The sequence below is a fragment of the Parus major genome, chromosome 12 (genome assembly GCF_001522545.3).
Source record: "Parus major isolate Abel chromosome 12, Parus_major1.1, whole genome shotgun sequence".
NCBI lineage: Eukaryota > Metazoa > Chordata > Aves > Passeriformes > Paridae > Parus > Parus major.
This window is the reverse complement of record NC_031781.1, coordinates 19,348,430-19,370,022: the sequence shown is the minus strand read 5'-3', so window position 1 is coordinate 19,370,022 and position 21,593 is coordinate 19,348,430. Positions and strand designations below refer to the sequence as shown.

At 45.0% G+C, this 21,593-nt stretch overlaps 1 long non-coding RNA gene across 1 annotated transcript; it reads right to left on the bottom strand.

Moving 5' to 3' along the window:
* Nucleotides 1-6,019: 6,019 nt before the first annotated feature.
* LOC107210071 lies at nt 6,020-21,264 on the bottom strand. Its single transcript, XR_004499271.1, has 3 exons — nt 20,952-21,264; nt 14,681-14,893; nt 6,020-6,606 (listed from the first exon to the last, which is right to left on the bottom strand). It is a non-coding gene; the product is annotated as an uncharacterized LOC107210071 (long non-coding RNA).
* Between the last annotated feature and the right edge of the window lie 329 nt (nt 21,265-21,593).

The following is a 21,593-nucleotide window of genomic DNA, read 5'->3' as shown; positions in this document are numbered from 1 at the left end:
CCTCACCTTGTCACCATCTCCATCCCCTCACCTTGTCACCATCTCCATCCCCTCACCTTGTCACTGGACTGGCTCCATCCCCTCACCTTGTCACCTGCCCATGGAAGGTGGCTCTGCCCGTGGCAGGGGTGGAACCAGATCATCTTTAAGGTCTCTTCCAAACCAAACCATTGTGCCACTCAGGTATTCCATGGAAAAATGAGCCCAACAGGAGGGTGAAGATACCCTGGATCCAGAGGAGTGGCATTCCCAATCCATGGGCAGCAATGCAAGCTCTTACTCTGAGAATAAACACGATCCAAGGTAAAACAATTGTCTTTCTAAGGCAATGAATAATTAGGATGAACAAATGAGAGCAGGTGAAATGAGGGAAGCATAAAGCCTTTTGTTACATTAGAATTTCTCTGCCAGATCTGACACTGTTCCACACTGGAGCACATCAGCTGAAGAACTAACCCCAAAATAGTGCTTGAATTTGACAAATAAAACAAATCCCCACCTCTCAGTGGAACAGATTAAACCAGAGGTTCTTCCTATCAAGCTATAAATGTCACGTGAAGATCAAGTTCCCATCTCACATGAGTTTGTTCAACAAAGCCCAGCAGGGCCTTCCCAGGGAGCTTAAACAGAGCGGGAACCTGCAGATAATCCTGCTGTCAAATTTAATTCTTCTTGCAGGCAGGGCAGTGCCTTCCCCTTCCCCTGCCCAGACAAGCTGGAGCTGCCCACCTCCAGGTCATTTCCAGGATTATTTGCCCTGCAGGTCCCACCCCTGGCTCTGTGCAGGGAAAACCTCGGGGCACTGAGAACAAGAATTGTCACATTGCATTGAGCAGAAGTCTGAGTGACCCAGACTCTGGCACTGTCACCAATTCTGCAAAGCAAGAATCCATACGATTTTCCATCTGGGCACCACCCTATATAGGGAGGGATTTGTGAGGGAGCCTTTGGGAACACAATTCTCTCTTCTGGGAACACAATTCTCTCTTCTCTGCCATTCTCCCAAGAGTCACTCCAATGTTCAGAGAGTGATGAGGAACATGGAGTTTGAGGCAGGAACATGGACAAATACAGGAATTGGCTTCCCAGTGAGGAAAAAGAGGGCTCACATCACCCCTGGGTCAGTCCTGGAGCTATTCTGGCTGCAGAGTGACCACACCAAGACAAAAATGATGGCTTAATCTGAAAAATTCATTCCTTGCACCATAATTTTATGAATGGGAAGGAATTTTTTCCTGCCCTTTCTTGGTCTAGCAAACTGTTGGAAATAAAATGTTGTAGCTCTGCCTGGGGATCCCTCTAGCTGTAAATACATTTTGAGGAGATATTTCTGTGATTGTATGGAAAAGCAGTTCCTGTACACTGTAATTGGTCTTTTTGATCCCCACAGCCAACAACGTGGTCCTGTTCTCCCTCAGGTCCTTTTCCCTTCCTGCCACACACACCTGGATGTTTCTGACCATGGCACAAACCTGCCTGGCCCTCTCAAATGTCAGGGGGCATCACTGGGATTTTTATTTTATTCCTGCAGTGCCACTGGATTTTACCAACAATGATATCCCAGGTTTTATTTGCTTCATAAATCCATAGTTTCCTTTCCTAGCAGATGTGGAGCTTCTGGAATAGAGGACAACAAAAGTAATTAATTCAATGAATTCAGCTCATTTTTCCTGGATCTGGCTCTTCCAGCTCCCTAAAGCCTGGTGCTGCTGGAACACTGCTGATGCCTCCACTGCAGTCAGGTGTAAAAAAGGAGGGGAAAGCAAGGAAAAGAGCAATTGTCCAAGCCCAGGGAATGAGCTGAGCATGCACAGCTCCACGCTGAGCTCCAGCAGCTCGGGTACAGAGCTCTGGAACACCTGGGCTGCACAAACTCCTGGCTTTTCCTCACACACAAACGAGGATTTTACCACAGAGCAGCTCCTGGTGCCAAGGAAACTGGAAAGATAAGGAGTGAGAGGAAAAGTTATTCCATTTAAAACGTTATCATTAGCAGCAGCAGGTTTAAAAAAGCCATCATAAACTATTGCCTGCCACGTTCCCTTCCCACTGCCATCGGAACCGGCAAAAATTCCAGACGGTCCCGATGGCTGTGGAGTTAAATGAGGTTTTATCTCCAGTAAGTGTTTATTTCACTCTCCATAAAGTAAAAGGCACCACAGTTTAGAAATAATGCATTCCCAGCCCTGAGTATTATGGGGAACCCATTATTTTTATTGCTTGCTGTGTAAAGGATATTTCATATTTAGGGAATGGAGCTGTTCCCAAATAAATAAGGAGGTAGGAGCTGGATAAAAGCCTTGGTGCAAAATACCCATACAATTATGTGCCAGGCAATGCAGGAGTACATTGTACCTGCTCCCAGAAGTTTTATAGCCCTGAGAACAATCCCTTATTTGCATGTGCAATTACTGCAATTGCATTTGCAGTTACATCAATTGTCCAATTACATCAGCTGTGTTTCCAATGAGTTAAAAGAAAAAAAAAAATAAAATAAATACAGTACACATAGCTCTTCACTGTAATAAAAATGTGATTTGCATCCACAGAAAAAAGATTTCTGTTTGTTGGGAGATGAAATTAGACTACCTTGGGGTATTTTGCTTTTCTTGCATGAAGCCTAAGCATTTCTGTGATATTAAAAAAGGTTGGAGCTGTCTGATAACTTGAGACTGCACAGTAATTTCTTCTCTTGGGCCACCATAATTACTGTGAAGTTTTTCATTGTCATCAGAGAAATTATTTTACATTTAGAATTAACAGGACACAGTCTTGGGGCCAGTTCCCTTAAAGCTTTCCTTTCCTAATAACTGAGATCATTAGGAGTCACATATATTCCTTTCCTCAGAAATGTGCAAATAAAATAAGTCTAAATTCCAAGCTAGAATTCTCTTTCCAGCATTACCAGCATCTGCTCTTTCTAATAACTCCACAGGTGGTAGGAAATCCCTTAATCTGCTCATCACCAATTTCCACCTGTGAAATGAGAGCTTCTGAAAGTGCAGCAACAATCAGAAAAATACAGAAATGGAATCCTGGATTTTTTAAGTGTACAAGCATTTCCAGGATTTTCAGCTCTTACTTTAACAGTTTAGGAATATAAAGTTTGGTTTATTTTCTTCAGTGCTGTATAAATGCCGTGATTTTCCCTGTGCTGCAAATTTGGGCATCAGCAGAGAGGAATTTCAGTGAGATGTTCCCAAGCCTCTCCCCATCCTCACGTTGAGGTTGTGCAGGGGACAGGGGGAGCTGAGGGCTGCAGGACCACCCAGGCCCCTGGAAATCCCTTGATTTTGGGCTATTTTGTGGTTGTGTTAAACTCATGACCAACTGATGCCCCTCAGTCCTGAGCAGGTGGAGGTGACACGGCCAAGCCACCATCCACAGGTGCCTGAACCTGGGTATCCATGAGGAATTTCCAGCAGGGGATGCTGAAAGCCCTGCAGCACCACAGGGACAAAACCCCTCAAACCCCACACTAAACTCTGAATGTTAAAAAGGAAAATAAATCTGCTTTGGTAGATGAATGTTGCACCTGGAGGAAGCAGAGCCTGCTCCCTCCTGAGCAAAACAGCAACAAAACCAACCTGATTTGCCTTTCCTCCCCTCAGGAACAGATGGGAACCCTGTGGAAGGGAAGGGCTGGGTGTGGGTGTCATCTGTGTGTCAGCTAAATTCAGGTTCCTGGTTAGATCAGCCTAAGCAGGGCAGACAGGCTCTCTCTGCTGCCTCGACACCTCGACTTAGGGAAATAAAGGTGGTTTAGCACCAGATCCTTCCCAGGCTTCAGCACTTTTATAGACAAATACACATTCGTTAAAACGGCCTGAAAAACTGACTCCTGAAAGAAGTAGAAAAGCTTGTCTAATTGTTATTTCAGGTCCAAAATGAAACAAGTGCCTCTGTCACTGAAGAACAAAAATGCAGATGTTGAACTCCTGTCACTTGCTCAGTTTAAATCTCGTCAGAAACGATTCAGTCCCTGGCTCAGGGATCTCCTCCTCCTGCAGCATTCACCTGGAATCATTTTAATGCACTGCTACCTTTCATATTTGCTGCTTTCAGATGCACTTTTTACTTCCATTACATAACAGCACACACTGAAGTTAAACAGAAACAACAGCAAAACCAGATTTTCCACTGAAGCTCAGCTATTTCCATTCAAACTCCCCTCTCCCCTCACCAGCAGACACCTCAATGAGCTCTGCTCTAGGGAGCTCATTCAAGCCATGAATTAGACCTTGGGAGGAAGTTTTTCACTGGTGAAAATGTTTTACTTACTTTGAAATAAGTTTCCTTTCACTCTGAAGTCATTTGAAGTGGTGGGATCGAACTGCTCCCACTTACTGTGGAGGAACCGGGAGCTCTTGGTCTCAGCTGAGTTATGGCCCCACAGGTGGAGTTTGTGAGCACTTGAAGTAAATTTTGCACTTCAGCTGTGCTGGAGAGGTTTCCAAAGAACCCTTTATTAATGGTCAGAGTGTTCCTGTGCCCTCTTCAGGCACTGAGGATGGTGCTTCACACCCAGCGCTGGCCCTTGGCGCGCGTGGCGCTCTGGAGATGCTCAGGGTGCAGCCTCTTCCTTCCCTGAAGGGCAGGAAAAGCCCTCAGCACAAAAGAGTCAATGCCAGAACATCTTTTTACTTAGTCTGACAAAGGTCCTGAGGAGCTAAAATCAGTTTCTATACAAGAAAACGGGGTAGGTTTGGATGTATTTCTGAAAACAATCATTTCTCTTGGTGATAATGTTCATTCTTGTCTCCAGCCACATTTTGTTTTCATGTGTAATTTGTGTGTAACCATATACAGGGCTGAGATTTCAAACCTAAACAGCAAATGTTATAAATAAAGACCTTCACAGAAAAAAAGAAATGCAGCAGCAAAGTGCTTTAATTTGTGTTTGCCAGTTCTGGGAACAATTGCTGTGGGATGAATGCCTGGCTCTTTCTGTCAGGGAAACTTTGCTATTAATTCCTCAGCCTGAGAACAATTCTCCACTTAGCAAAGAGCTTTGGGGTGTTAAAGCTGGGACTTTGCTTTACAATGAGCATCCACAAGAATGAGGCAGCAGAATGGTTGGATGTTTGCTTGGAAGGTGGAAACCCATCCCAGAGCCAAAGGCAGTCACAACAAACCTCACCTGAAATTCATGAACATCCTCCTGCACAATGTTATTTTCATTTATTTCCCTTGCCCAAGCCTCCTCCCTCCTTTTCCCTTCACGTCAGCAGCTGCTTCCACCCCAACATCTGGGTCCCACGGGGGGTCTGTGTTTGAACCCCTCAGACAAATGGGATAATTGTGCTTTCACTGCTTCCACTGTGACAGGAGACTGCAAAGACACAACTTCCAGAGACCACTGAGAGCTCTAGGGACAAAAATAATGTGTTATTTGTTATCAATTTTAATGTTAAATTCACTTTATGAGCAGCAATGTAGAGGGGAGGTGTGCAATTAAATAACAAGGCTTCTCTGGACATGAAACATTTGGCTCTGAACAAATTAACTGGATAAACTTAGACCCAGTGTGGGAGAACTGGGCTGGCACATAAACCCACTGGGCAGTTTAGGAAACTACCTGGAAAATCAGGAGTTCAGTATTAAATGTACAGAGCTGTCCAGCCCTGAAGATTTAAACACAAATCAGGTGGAACATTTATGACTGCATGGACCAAGCTCTTGGAGGATTTCTTATTTCTGACTCAGTTTCAGCAGCTCTAAATGAAGGAATATTTAGTGATGAATTAAACATTTGTTAAAAAAGGAATTTAAAATGCTGTGCATTAAGAACTTAAGTTGACCATTCCCTTTTCTTGCCCTCTGCCTTCTGAGCTCTTTTATTGGAAAAACAGATTTCCATTAATAAAATAGATTTATTTCGCTCTGCCTGTTGAGCAGGAAAAAAGCTTTGTGCAACTCCCAGCTGTGGCTTTGAGATACTGCTGCTCCCCAGCTCTTGGCAACTTCTCCCTTATTAAAATGCCTATTTTTATAATATTTTTATAATATTTTATAATGTTTTTATAATATTTTACGGTGTCTCAGTGTCTCAGTGCTCCCTGGGTGCCCTGCAGAGGTTTGGTGAGCACTGTTGCATCTGTAGCAACAAAAACTCCATTTTTGAGCCTCAGAGCTGCTCGAGGTCATCCCTGAGCACAGAAAACTGAGCCAGCTGCTGAGATTGTTTGCCAAATATAAATACCAGCAAGAATTGAAGAGACATCCATGAGTCCCAGGGCTCCAGGGAAAGGGAAGGTCTGGTTATTTGCTCTACAGCCCACAGGGGCAAAGGTGGACACACATCAGGCAACCCAAGCCCTTCCCAAACCTTTCCTTCACCAGCTGTCACAGATATTTAATTTTCCAGGCAAATCCCAGCAAAAAAAAATGATGGAAATTGCTTCTTCTACCACAGCAGGAGGAAAATGCCAAGGCTGTGTTGTCCCATCCAACCGGTAGTGACAACTTTAGCACCCAAAAATAAGTGGTGAAAAAGGAGGGAAAGGAAGAACCATCTGAGCTGACTTACGTGAGTGCTTTTTTTGGCTTGGAACAGGAATTATGGCCAACAAACCCCCACACTCTGACAGCCAAGGCCACAACAACCTGCAAAACAAAGCACAGTGACACAGATTGAAGTCTCCTAAAAAGTTGTGATGGAAAAGATTGTGGCACAGCCGGTGGCCAAATGAAATCTTGTTCTGTGCTTTGTCCAGCACTCAGGTGTTTGTATCACCTCAGAGTTCTGTGTTATAAATACATTTTATATTGTTGGCTATTCTCAAATATTAAAATTAATGTTATGTGTATAAGAATGAGAAATTTTGTTGTATTAATATAGTTTTCTTTGTTTCTGTTATTGATGAAATTTAGGAATAGTGGTATAATACATATATGTTAGGCTATGGCATAGTATTAAAATAAAAACTGCTTTTGTTTGTATAACCCAAAGACTGAGGAAAAAAAAAATAGCCAGAGAACTCCTGCATTTGTAAACTGTCTGATCCAGATGAGGACAGCAGTGCCCAGAACTCTGGGGGAGGAATTTATTGCATTTCTGGTATCAGGGAATGTAAATCTCAATGGCACCAAGAGGATTGATCTATTGGGAAGGGGGCAAGAGAAAACTAAACAGAAGAACACCAAAGATCCTCAGAAGAATGTGTGAATATGTGTGAGAATTTATGGATATGTAGTAGGGTTCTGTTTTTAAGGGACAATCCTTTGTCAGTGAGGTGAATGCAGAGACACCCAGCCATATCTGTAGACTTTATTTTTTATTCCTAATTGTCTTTTTTATTAAACTTTTAAATTCTATAAAAATGATGTGAACCTCGTTTTTCACATCTGAGCACTCCTGAGGAGAGGCAAAGTCCAATAAAACTGACTTCCCATCTTGAACTGAAGCTCTTTGTGGTTCTTTCTGCTGGGGTTGCAAGCAGACACTGAGCTGTGTTTGCTCAGCCCCACCACCCTGGCACCTTCCCTGTCAAACCCAGCTGCTCCTGACAGGTCTAGGACAGGCACCTCTCCCAGGAATCCTCTGGCAAACAGATCAGAAACACTCTGAGTGGTTAATTTGTCTGTTTATGGCAGTGCATTGCTGCTTTTCCCCTCCTTTAAATCACTCTTTGCTCCCCCCAGTCTGGGCTTTGACAGCGCTGCTTCATTCAGCAAAACCCCTTGCCCCCCTTGCTTCCCTGTGATCTGCAACTTCACAATGCATATGCAAATGAAATTAGTGCTGGCAAAAATAATTATAGTTGCTCATGGGAGGATTAATAACTGAAGCCTGCCCTGCTTAAGCTGGGGTTTAATTCTGTTACAGGCACTAAAAGAAGTTAATTCTGCGTTCAGTGTTGTGTGTGGCAGTTTAGAGGTGGTGAGTGAATGCAGAGGTAATTAAGTGGAAGGGAGAGGAGGGGGTGTGGGGATCCATCAGAGAAAATCATGGAATCACAGAAAGGCTTGGATTGGAAGGCACCTTAAAGACCATTTAGCTCCAACCCCATTCCACACTCAGGAAATGTTCCACTAGAACGGGTTAGTCAGAGCCCAATCCAGTGTACAACCGAAAAATTATATATATATATATATATATATATATACACACATAACAATATAAATTAATATATTAAAATCCACTAATGATCATTAGCTGGTGGATAAATGAACAGCACAACCCTTTTCTCCTGGATACACCCCCCTGCCATCCATCATTTGAAAGGGAACAGGATTGACTCATTCCTACCAGGTGTAATGATGTTGTATAAACCGTGCCCTCAGGCTGGCAGTGTTTAATAAAAGAACAAGCTCCTTTTTATACAACATTTGTGGGAACAAATCAAATTTAGAGCGGGCCATAAATCCCTCCCTCGTTCCAGCATCGCCCTGCTCTGCCTGGGGAAGGGGGGACAGCAGGGACAGCCACCAAAAAGCTGAATCCAGCAGCGATGCCAGCCAGGGAGCACCAAGAACAGGCTGCTGCCTCCCATCCCACGGGAATTCTCCTCCTTGGGAAGAGAATTAAATTCACTTTATGAGCAGCAGTGTAGAGGGGAGGTGTGCAATTAAATAACAAGGCATCTCTGGACATGAAACATTTGGCTCTGAACAAATTAACTGGATAAACTTAGACCCAGTGTGGGAGAACTGGGCTGACACATAAACCCACTGGGCAGTTTAGGAAACTACCTGGAAAATCAGGAGTTCAGTATTAAATGTACAGAGCTGTCCAGCCCTGAAGATTTAAACACAAATCAGGTGGAATATTTATGACTGCAGGGAGCAAGCTCTGCCTTGGGAAGAGCTGGGCTGGGAAATCCTTTCCATCCTTGTCCCCATCCTCCATCAGCAGGGCCAGGGAGCAGGAGAATCCCTGCTCAGGTGAGAAGCAGGGGAAGCCCCCGATTGCAGGGATTAAGCACTTTACAGGCTGAAATCCCCTGCCTTTATCTGCCTGTTTACAGCCCTGATGAGCTGGATTAGCCCAGTGCAAACCCAGCTACAACAGCTGCTTTTCACCTAGGATTAGCATAAAAATCAATCAGCCCCCCTTCTGCAGCCAGCAAACTCCAGCTGGGAGAGCTCCAATAAAAACAATATCCAGGTGGAAAATATGCAAGTTTTATGGAGCCAAGGAACACACGTCCAGGCTGGGCATTACCTGCTGCAGACGTCTGCTCCTGTTTGTTTAAAATCCACAATTTAGTGCTTGTTCCACCACTGAGATGAGACAAAGCTGATGTTATTTGATTAACTCCTAACTTGATTTTAAATTGCTGCACACTTTCAGATACATTAAGCTTTCCAGTGTTTGGCCAGGGATGATATTTACCACAACTAGCTGCCTTTTTTTGCTGTGATATCTTCTGGAAAAACACACTTCATTAGTGGTTAGGACATCTCATTAAAGCCCACAAAAAGGGTCTCAGAAACATCCTCACAAACACACTACAGGCATTTCAGAATCATTTCAAATCATTGATTTGGACTTTTCTTTATGGTCAATGTCAGGGTTGAAATAAAGGGAAGAATATCATCAATAATCCAGTAATAATATATAAAAAAATATATAAAATAAATTTACTGCTATGTGAAGCAGCCAGGTGGATAATAATTTACAGGAGAAATTTCTACAAATTCCACTGTCAAAATACTCCATTCAAAATATTCTATTCTTAGATGCAAGATAACATTAGAGAATTAGCAGTGACATTGATTTACATCTGCACTTGTGCTGCTTTATTGTAAAGCTGCAGAAATCAGAGCATTTGGTTTGAGGTGGAGGCAAAAGCAGCAGGTGAAGGTCACAAACTCACAGAAAACCTGACATTTCTCCAAAACTGGATTAAACCTCAACTTCCAGATTGTTCCAAGCCACCCAAGGCTTTATTCAGCTCCCACAGCTGCCCTGCTGAGATGTTTTATACCCACAGTGTCGCTTCCATCTGCAAAATCCCTTCCCATAACATCATAACTTTTTCTTTTTTTCCCCTTTGGTAAATTTAAGTTAATTGGCAACTCACAGGAGCATCCTTTAATTATTCTAACACCAGCAGTGCCTTGGATCACCACAGAAAAATCCATTTTAGCTTCAGAAATCCTGATGTTCTGCCCCAGATATCGCTGGTCATTTATTGTTTGTGTGTGTCAGGCACACAGAGATGTTCCTGTGCTTCCACAAGGAGAAAACACTGTGGAATTTACTCAGTCTACGAGCAGGAAAATGGGTTCTGATTTAGTTCTTACTCAGCCGCTTTAGTTCATGCCCCACGTTCAGAGAATCAGCTTTTCCCCTCACAATAAGATTTATTGCATTTAGACCAACCAGGATTTCATATTAACTCCCTTTCCTGCCTTTACTTTTTCTTAACTGATTATATTTAGAATTTCTCCTTCTACCTGTCTCATTTAAATACTTCTTACGTGCACTTCTTTTCCATAACAACCAGAATTATGGACTTACCTCAGATACTCACATTAACCACCATAAATGGAATTATGTATTTGTTTACAACAAACTGCACCCTTCAGGATCAGATTTTCATCCCCAAAACCAGTATAAATTGTGATATAACCTCAAGGCTCCAGAAGAAAAAGAAGGATTTACTGTGCAATCCTAAATTTAGTAGTTCTATCTTAAACAGCAAAACCTTCAGAAGTGTGGGTCAGTCTCCCCAATATTCTCAGTTAAATATTACTAAAAATTCAGCTTTCAGCTATTTCAGTGCAGAAATACCACTCCTGCAGCTGTTCCCTGACCAGACTCCGAGGACAAAAATAACTTGTGGAAAGGACAAGTGCTGAAGCACATGGGTGGCACAGCTGTGAGCTCATTAAATTTTAAAAGTGATTTGAATCAGACACTAAAACTCCTGTCTGCAGTTAATTCCAGTGCTTATGTACAGCCACAGAACGGTGAGATGGACTTGGATTTTCCTCTTTCCTAGGCAGGCTGGCTAATGGCAGCAAAGGAGAGTAAATGCAGGGTGAGGGTAATTAGCCATGTGCTAAATGAGCTTTTGTAGGAACTCTTTGCTGTGGGATGGCACCAACCAGCATTAAAAGGAGCACCCAGGGAGGGACCAAAGTCCTGCAACAGGAGTCTGCTTGGAGGGGGGAATGATGCCTTAAGTTTCAGCTCTCATATTTTGCAGATTCTGCATTGAACATAGCTCTGAGCTCCACACAAAGTGTCAGCGAGCTCTCCCAGCTCAGGCACACACAACAATCCTTTCCCAGCCCCAGAACCGAGGGCACCGCTGCAGCTCCAGGCCCAAAAAGCACAACCAGCAGGGAATTGATGGAGCAAGCTGGGAGGATGGGACTGCATCACCTGCAGCTGGAATTGCACAATTCACCCCGAGGTGGAAATGGACCAAAACTGATCCAAGAGTGAAACTCCTGACCCGGGGCCCATCCTGGCTGCAGCCAGGGCTGGGCCCTTGCACTGCCCAAGGTGATCCTTGGAAGGGTTTTAATAAAAATAAACCCTGCTTTATTCCTTTAACCTGCCCAGCTCTGCTCCAGGAGCCTCTCCAGGCATCAGCTCCTGCTTCACCTTCTGGCAGGGATGAGCATCCCCCGTGCTCCCACACCATAGAGAGGCCTCCTGCCCATGAGGTGAAAACCTCCTTGGGATGGGTGGAGAGCCCCTTCCAGATCTGTGCTGCCCTCCTGCTCCTGAGATGTGTCTCAGACCATGGGGAGTGAGCAGGGAAAACTCTTCCCATCTCCCACATTTGTCAGCCCCATCCTTGGATTTCCTGAGGACTGCTTCCCACTGGCAGGGGACAAGGGATGGATGGGATTTGGGGCAGGAATTGTTCCTGGCAGGGTGGGGAGGCCCTGGCACAGAATTCCCCGAGCAGCTGGGGCTGTCCCCGGATCCCTGGCAGTGCCCAAGGCCAGGCTGGACATTGGGGCTGGAGCTCCTGGGACAGTGGGAGGTGTCCCTGCCATGGCTGGGGTGACAGTGGATGATCCTTAATGTCCCTTCCAACCCAACCCAACCCAGTCTGAGAGCATTTCCTCCTTTCCCACAGACAGAGAAATGCCAATCTCCTTCCCTGAGGTCAGCAGACTGTCACAATTCTCTCTCACTTCCCTCCTTTTCCTCACTTTTATTCCCAGCCCTTCCCAGATGGATCAGAGGCTCTGCCAGGTCGCTCTGCCCGGTGGGACAACGCCAAAATCCAAGGGCAAGAGCCCAACCTGACTTTGCAAAAGGCTTTGCTCAGAGCCAGCTCATCCTGCCAGGGCAGGAGACTCCTTTCATAGCTAATTGAGCTGGAGGTGTTTCATTTACTCTGCCTTTAGCAGTGATATAAAACTGCTGCAGATTTTGCCAATATCCATTAATGAGAATAACTTCAGAGCTCATTTTTGTCTCAGATATCCAGATTGATTCCTGAACACAAACCCACCAGTTATCTGACAGCACTTAATAGCTATTGCTTCTTCCTGGCTCTTTTCCCCCACAATATTAAAAAAAAAAAAAAAGAAAAAAGTTTTCCTCACTTTATTTTTAAAGCTGGAACTCAAAAGGAATCTCAAAGCATTTCAAAATCATTTCATTGTCCACCAGTAGTAGCCACTACATTTCATTTATTTATCCATCTCCTCACAGTTAAACAAGTGCACCTTCACAGTTTCCTGCATTTATAAGGACAAACTTAAAGCTATTTCCTCAGTTTTCCACGTGCCTTTTCTCATGGTTAATTTGTTCAGACTTTCAGACAAAAACACCTGCATTTATCTCCTCTGGCCAGGTGGAAGGTACTTAACTATGCATAAAATAAACAAACATACCCATTACTGCCTGAGGAAAAATGTTCCTCATAACACAACTTCCAAATTGATGCTTGGAAAAAGACTTTAAAAAAACAATCATGTGATATTTTTGCAATGTAATGTGACCAGCAGGCCAAAAAGCTGACCTTTGATATCACCTGACCCTGTTTGTAGTGAAAAAGGCCTGAAAATAATGCCAGGATCATTGAGATGCTGGAGAGCATGGAGTCACAGCCCACAGCTCCATGCCATCCCCAGGCATTCCTTGGACCCCCAGGGCTGGGGACTGCAGCAATTTGAGACTCCTGTGCCCCTCATGCTGAATTTCCTCATTCCCCTGGATAAACCCCCTTGTCAGAGGTGTTAAACACAGAGTGCTGGCAGCAGCACATCCCTGTCACTCACTGCTCTGCTGCTGCACTTCTCGCTGGCAGAGGGGTAAAACCAAAATCCCCCTGTGATTTAATGGCACTATTTAATTGCATTAAGATGATTTCTTAAAACCTTAACAAAACAGATTTAATACAGGTATTAAATGAAAGTGCAGCAGGGATATAATTGAGGGCTGTTACCCAGAGAAGCTTCAGCAGCAGAGGGTTATGGTATTTTTTAGTGCCTTATTAAAACAGCACAGATATGAACATTTTCAGGGACATCTTGTCACATAAATAATTGGACCGTTACTTTAGTACATTGTACACTATATAAAATGTTAATAAACCTTCTAAAACAGCTCTGCTTTATAGAAACGTATTTTATATTCCATAAAATATTTGGAAGGTCAGGGGAAGCACCTGGGGACCAGGGATGCTGCTGGAGCCAGGAGACATCACCACTGGGAGCAGCTTCAGCTTCATAAAGCAAATCAAAACATGACCCTACAGAGAGCAAGGGCTCAGGGTGGGCTCAGCCCAGAATTTTCAGTCATTATTGAATCAGAACATCATTTCTCACCAAAAAACATCTATCAGATAAGATATATGAGCCCCAGACAGGTCCAAACTATGTGCTGTGGTTTTCTGGAGCAGTCAAAGAGCAAAACAATTCAAAGTTTGGGCTGTTTCTTGTTTGACTCAGCATGTGAAAGTCATTGTCCTCTCTGTGCTCTCCTGAGGAGGGCCATAAATCAGGTGTAAAAGCCCACAGTCAGAGTTTCCTCCCAGTGCTGCTGTAATTTACAGAACCCTTGCAAGGCTGTGCGAGTCACTGGGGTTTGATTTAAGAGCTCCCATAACCTGTTGGAGCCACAGAAAAACTCTGTGTGAACTCAGCCCTGTCTGGAAGAACCCCTCCCAAACCATCCCAAATCCAGCTGGGGATTCCAACACCACAGGAGGCAAACCCCAAAAACCACTTTATTCACCAGAGACTTCCTTATGGGATCAAAGGACACATGTTTGAGGTTGGGCACCCACCAAACCCCACATTGCTCCAACCAGGAGTTACTGGGAATTCATTTGCCACCAAGGGCATCTCCTGAAGGCCAAGTAGTGCCAAGCACTTGGTGACTGCACAGGGACAGGGCAGACAAATAAAACCACCACAAAACTGGGAATTATTACTGGAATTCACTGGGGTTTATATTGGTCTCCCTTAATAAGGGAAGATGGGTAGAGCAAACAGGAAAATTATAGAATAAATCAATCATAGAATGGTTTGGGCGGGAAGGGACTTCCAAGAGCATCTACTTCCAACCTCTGCCATGGGCAGGGACATCTTCCACTAGACCAGGTTGTTCCAAGCCCCCTCTAGCCTGGCCTAAATATTAAATATAATATTATAACCCCAGACATCCCTTACTCCCCCAAACCACAACACTTTGTCAAGGAAATTGTGCAAAGACTCACTCCAGCCCACACAGGGCTGGGTGTCACTGGGTACTCACCCAAAATTTCCTGTGGACCAGCAATCCCTGCTCCCACCCCTCTGGAGAAGCAGGATCTGCTCTGATGTGAAGTCACCACACAAAGGAATGGTTTAGAAAGCCACAAATTCCATGGGCTGGGATTTTTCCCCACTGAAAACTGAAGACTGACACAGCCAGCTCCAAGACAAGAAAGGAGAGATATTTCTTGATTTAAATAGTTCTGTTCTGTACCTGTAAAAGAATGAATATTTATATTAATAATTAATTAGGTAAAACCAGGAGGACAGCAGGGCTCTCTGCACTGGTTTGTGAAGAACAGTCTCAGCTGCTGTGATGTTTCAGCAAAGTCATCTCTCTTAGTGGCTGAAACAAAGCTCAGGCTTTGAGATAAAGAGCATCAAAGCCAAATATTGCTCCAAAAAATGAATTTCTTTTCATTTCCTTTGAGCATGTTTCTTTTCCAGCAAACATCTGATGGAGACAGTTGTTCATGGCTGATGTCAGTGGATTTAAGCTGCAAATGCTTGGGGTGTCCTGTGCACAGCCAGGAGTGGGAACTGGATGATCCCTGTGGGTCACTCCCAGCCCAGGATATTCTGTGATATTTAAATCTGATATTTAAATCCCTGGATTGCCCAGCTGGGTGCAGAATTCAGGCATTTCACTCCTGCTTCTCCCAGCCAGGAACCCTCAGTGAAGCTGGAGGAATTTTTATTCTGTAGAGACGGCCAACTCTTCACTCCCAATTTCAGAATGCCTGATAGAGTTTTATATTTTCTTTAAAATAATAATAATAAAAAAAATTTAAAAATCCTTTTCCTAACAGCCCCTTTTGTGGTGCTTAAAGCTCTCCATCAGCTCCATGGACACGCTGAGCACGGATCCAGGAGCACACCCAGGGGACAGGCAGGGATATAATTCCTGCTGCTGTTATGGACTCGCTGACTCACTGGTGGAAGTTACTGGAGAAGGTAATAAAAGCCAAACAGATAATGGCTGCACTGTAGAGGAAATGTTCAGCAATTAAATTAAAATGGAAGATCTTTTATATGTGCCACATTTGCATCTTTTCACCAGGCAACTCAAAAAAAAAAAAATCCCATAAAGAACTAAAGAAAATGTTTAAAGTTTACTTTACAAAGTGCTGAGAAAAGTCCCCTCCTCTTTTGTGCTCAAACAAGGAAAAGTCACCAATTCCCAGTGAGACAGAAAAGAAAACAAAATCTAAATGTGCCTCCATCAGCTTCAGGCCATTCCCCTTTGTCCTGCCACTACAGGACCTTGTGATGGGCACACCACACATATAAACATAAATATCTATATCACAGAAGTGGCTTTTTCATAATACAGAAATTCCCAAGTGGCTGGGCACTGGACACCCCAGCTTGAGCCCTGTTCTCCCCTTGGGAAGTGCTGAAGACATTTTATGGATCAGACCTTTGCAATTCCAGAGCTCCGTGACCCAGCACAGCCCCCAGCCTTCCCAGGAGTGGTTTTGGGCCAGACAGGATTATAGGAGAGGGTGGGAGGCCTGAACCCTTCAAATCACTCCTCCAGCACTGCTGAGGAGGTCCTGCCCTGCTCCCTGGGAATGAGCAGCAGCTTCCCAGGGATCACTCAGCACATCTGGGAGGGAGAGGGGCCCCAGAATTTGGGGTCAAGCTGAATTTACAGCTACACATGCAAGCACTGCACTGCCAGAGCTTCCTCCTCAGAATTCCAGTTTGCCTCTGGAATTCCAAATGGAATGTGGTTAATGGGAAGGCTATACATAATTTTTTAACAACTGCAGCAATAGTTACATCCTTTTTCAAAGGGATTTGTGCACTGGTGGGAGAAGTTCCATGTGATTCCACAGACACTTGGGCACTTTTGGAACTCTGCTGTTGTATCATCATTGATCTCAGCCTTCCACTGTGACATAAAAGCTGATCTTGGACATGAATAGCTCTGAGCAGATTTGAGATTGTGCACATTATATTTAATATTAAATAAAGCTCAACATTTCCTTCTTTCTTCCTCCGCTGCTTTATAGATCCAATAACCTTTATCTGCATTCCAGATGTCGGGAGAAGAGGAACTGATGTTTGCAAAGCATTTGCAAATGAAAAGCATTATATAAATGTAAGGTAAGCTATTATTCCTATAGTTCCTTGAAGCTGATAATACCATTACACCTCCAGAGATGCTGGGCAGCCTCTCATAACGAAGCATAATTCAGCACAGTGAATAATGGAATTATGCAGAAGCAACAGTTTCCTCTTCTCCTTGGACTAACTGCACTCAACATGGGTTTCTCTGTTCTCCTCAGACACCTGTGCTGCTTCCAGTGGGACACTGTGTTCTGGAAAAACAAGCACTCCCACAAATATTCAGAATGCAAATGAAAAACCTTTGCTGCTTTAGATCATCCTTTGAAACATGGCATGGGAAAGAAACAGAAGAAAAGGAGTTTATGGCTTTAAACTGAAAGAGAGAAAGTTTAGATCGGATTCTAAAAATGAATTGTTCTCTGGGAGGGTGGGCAGGCCCTGGCACAGGTGCCCAGAGCAGCTGGGGCTGCCCCTGGATCCCTGGCAGTGCCCAAGGCCAGGCTGGACATTGTGGACAGCCTGGGACAGTGGGAGGTGTCCCTGCCATGGATCCTTAATGTCCCTTCCCACCCAAAGCAGTCTGGGCATCTGGAGTTATCTGTGGGGAACTACCCAGCCATCAGTGCAGGGCTGACACACACAGAGCCTCCTGTGCCAGCCACAGGCACGCAGGGATGCTGCCTGAAATTGCTGAAATGTAAATTAATGGCAGAAAGTAAATAAGAATCCAAGAGAAGTCAAAAGCATTGGATTGCAACAGAAAGAGCATCAGTCTGATCTAAATATCCTCAAAGCCAAGCAGCCGAACTTGGCCAAGTCTTCCAGCTGATTTTGGGAACCACCAGCTGCTTATAAAGAACAGGCCTCTGAGGGCCCATCAGTAACACAGAAATTTAATGAGGTGGCTTTGGGCATTCCTGGCATCGTCTTCCAGAGATGAGAACTGCAAACTTCTGCTTCCAGATTACTGCTGTCCAAATGGTTCCTCCCCAGAAACTGTCTAAGCTAAGAGTACTTAAGAGAAGTTGATGAAAACTCAAATGCTGTGGATGCTGGCACCTGAGCTGGGCCCGGGCAGGCTCAGGAGAGCCAAGCTGCTGGACACCCTCAGGATCCCCAGCTGGAGCCTGGCCCTGCTCAATCACCCCTCTCTCTTTCCTTTTGGAAAGGACAAAGGGCTCACACATCTCTCAGTGACCACCACAGGTCTCAGCTTTGCTGAGGAAGAATCACGAGGTTGGAAGAGATCTTCAAGATCACTGAGTCCAACCGAGCCCGAACACCTCAAGGAAGCCGTGGCACCGAGTCCTGGAGGTGCAGAGGTCAGATACACACATGGATCAGGATTCATCTCCATGCACAGTCCTGCCTCTGCTCACGGGCACTGCTGGGGGCAGAGACCTGCTCTGCTGTGAGTTACAGCAGACAAAGCCTCTGAGCTCAGCCTCCTGCTGATCAGAGTCTCAAAGGCAGCGCTGGGATGTGTTTTATCCCCGGGGGATGTCACTAGGAATATTCCAGCTGGCATGAAAGCAGACTGGAGTGTTCCATCATCCCCTGCTTTCACTCCTCAAGCAGAGGTGCTCAGGTGCAGCTCACCTGGAGCGGGCAGGACCTGCCCTCCCCTCCTGGAGCCAAATTTCCATGTGCAAGTGACAGCATCCCTGCTGTGCTGAGCCTGCAGCTCGTGTGGGCTCAGCCGAGCCCCTCTGATGCTGAGCACCATTTCCCCACCCAGGCCAGGCTGGCAGCCACAGAAATGAAGCGGAGGCACCATCAGGCCGTGATGAATTTCCAGCCGCGGCAGGTCAGGCCCTCTGCTTCCCGCTGCCGCTTCCACTGACGCCTTGCATTTGCTCCCACACAATCCTGCTGCGCCTCTCCCAGCTGCAGGGAAGGCATTTCTATATTTAGGATGTCTCTGCAGAGATTTGTGGCTGCTGTTCCCCGGCAGGGCCCGGCCAGCGTCGCTCCACGCGCAGGCCCACGGAGGCAGGGGACCACGAGCAGGGTGTTACGGGATGAGGTGATGCCTCCAGGAAATGACAATTAGAGATTTAGAGCCTGTTTGGGTCACATTTCTGCCAGGCCACCCCTCTGCCTGGCCTTCCAAGGGACAAGGACACGACTGAGCATCTCTGGCTCCAGACAGCACAGGAGCACAAGGGCTGAGGGTTGTTCCTTTCCTGAGCATCCTCACTGTGAGGAGAGGCTGAGCTTGATTTGCTTTTCCATTCTCCTTCTGCTTACACAACCTTTATTTAACTTTTCCCTAAACAAATACTGCAAGGGACAAAAGCTTTCCCTCAGTGCCCTGAGAGTTAAAAAGGGAAAAAGGAAACCGAGCATGCTTTGTGTCACAAAATATATTTGTGACAGACACACAGATTTTCTAACAACATGAAATTTTGGACTTTTTAAATTGTGCCAAGCTCAGAGGCAGAAGGTTACATAGGATTAAAAACACCAGTAAATTCTTTTCCTGCCTTAAGGTCATTGAAATTTGTGCCTGTAGATATATTACACAAAGATTTCTGTAGTAAATGCTCTATTGCCTTTGTCTCTAACTTGTTTTTCCTTTGCCTTTTTAGTCCATGAAATAATTTTCAAATCGTTAGATAAAATAAATTCTTCTAGATGTTTACCGCATCCTTGGCAGTCTGCGTCCTTATCTTCCTCCACAATTTTCCTTTATTCAATATGAAATCTAAATCATAAAAATAATAACCAGGAAACAACATTAAAATCTCATTGTCTTCTCTGCAAAATCCATGATATTTAACTCGGCTCTCTGTGACCACCTGCTGCTGTACATTTTCCCCACAGAGAAATGACTAAAAGTTATTTTATGAGGATTTTTGGTTTCATAAGAGTAGAATTGCAGAGTAAAAGAGCTCTAGGAGGTCCCCTAAGATGAGCCCAGTCCCTGCAGCAGCTCAGCTCTGAGTTGTGCCATCAGTACCTGCCCTGCTCACATGAGACCTTTGTCTTGCTCCTCCCAGAAACACAGGAATTGACCCCAAATGTGGATATGGTGCCATGGTAGCTTTCAGCATGACAAACCTCAGAGAAATCCACCACAAGATTCAGAGCTCCCTTGTATAAAATCCATTTCTAAAACCTGTGCCGTTACCTTGAGGGAGTAGGAGTTAAACTGGACTTTCAGCCATCGCAGACAGCAGATTCCTGATCCATCCACCTCATGGAAAAAACCACCATCCAAGGATGCCAAGAAGAAGAAGAACACAAAGGAAAAACAGCTCACAAAGCCAATCTGAGGCCAGGGTAGTGACCACACAGAATGTTTGGTCAGCAGCAGCTCCTGGAGCAGAGTCCAGCTGGGAGGATCACCCAGTGCAGCCCAGCCAGCACAGAGCTGTTTCTCTCAGCATCTGGCTCCTCTGAGATTGAGAGCCACAGAAAACAGGAGCTTCCTGACACAGCTCCATGGTGGGGAAAAGCATTCACTGTCAGCAACCATAAATCACAGCTCTCCAGCCACCCAGGCACAGAGTGCTGGCCATCCTTTGAACACCTCAGGATATTCTCCAAAGCAGCACACACACAAGGACAGAATGGAAGGGGATGTGACAAGAAGGGAGATTTCAGATATATTAAAGAATATTAAAGATATATATATCTTTATATATCTATATAATTTATATAGAATATAAAGAATATTCAGATATATTAAAGAAAAACCCTGAATATGACACCCTTCTACAGCCATTATGAATTTGATAAGAAACAAAAAGTCAAATAATTTAAGCTGTGAGATGTTAAAACCAGACATCACCAGCCCTAGTCTCTCCTGAGGTCAGCATCCCCTGGCCTCCACGCACCCATGGCTGCAGCAAACAGGAATTTGGGCTATAAAGGACCACACTGTGTTTTTTCAACACGAGTTTCCCATTTCATGCCCATTCCCTTCCTGGTTACAGAATTATCCCCACAACCACAGAGATCTAACAGCACAGCGTGCAATCAAATGAAATCAGGGACTCTTCACTGCAAATTTTGGTTCTGAGGTGCATAACAAGATTCACAGCACTCCTCTAACATCACAGACCAAACATTTACTGCAGAAGCACTGGAGGCCACCAAAAGACCCAACTGCAGCAGCTCACTCCAGCACCTTTCCATTGCACTGCTGCTGGAGAAAAACACCTCATTTATTTGAAATCTGTTTATCCTACCTTGCTGCAGGCCAGCTCTCTTCAGGATTTCCTTTCTCCTTGTGGCACCCTGGCTGAATTTTAGAGGTGATCTCTCCAAACTCCCCTCTCTGGATGCTGCCCAGGAGCTCAGAGCAGCTCTCCTGTGCCAGTTGGATGTGCCAGTGTTACAGATGTCATCTGCCAGTGGAACACACTGTGCCAGCCCCTCCTGCTGTTTGCAGATGTTCTCTAAGTGCTCACCAGTGATGAGAACCTGGAAAAATCCAGCAGCAACATCTTGGGATTACGGGTGGCTGCAGTTTGCAAACTGCCATCCAAGGTGGATAATGGACTTGGCAAAGCACAAGCTGGAAGGGAGCAGAATCTTCACTCAACAAAAAAGCAGACTGGAGGCCATTCAACCATCCAAAAAATTCTGGCATTGGCATCCAACCTCCTCTGCAGCCAGACAACCCCAGGGGAGCATCACACGGGCATCTTGAAGGGCAACTTCAACTGAGAGCAGCCCCAGTTTTTAGGTTTTTAACAACAGTTCACACCTTAGTGCAGAGCTGGGATGAAGCCCAGCACTCAGATCCCCCAGGGAAAGCAGCACAGCCTGGCACAGCACCCAACAGGACTGGGGATCCAACTCCAGCTGCACTTCACCGTGTGCATCTC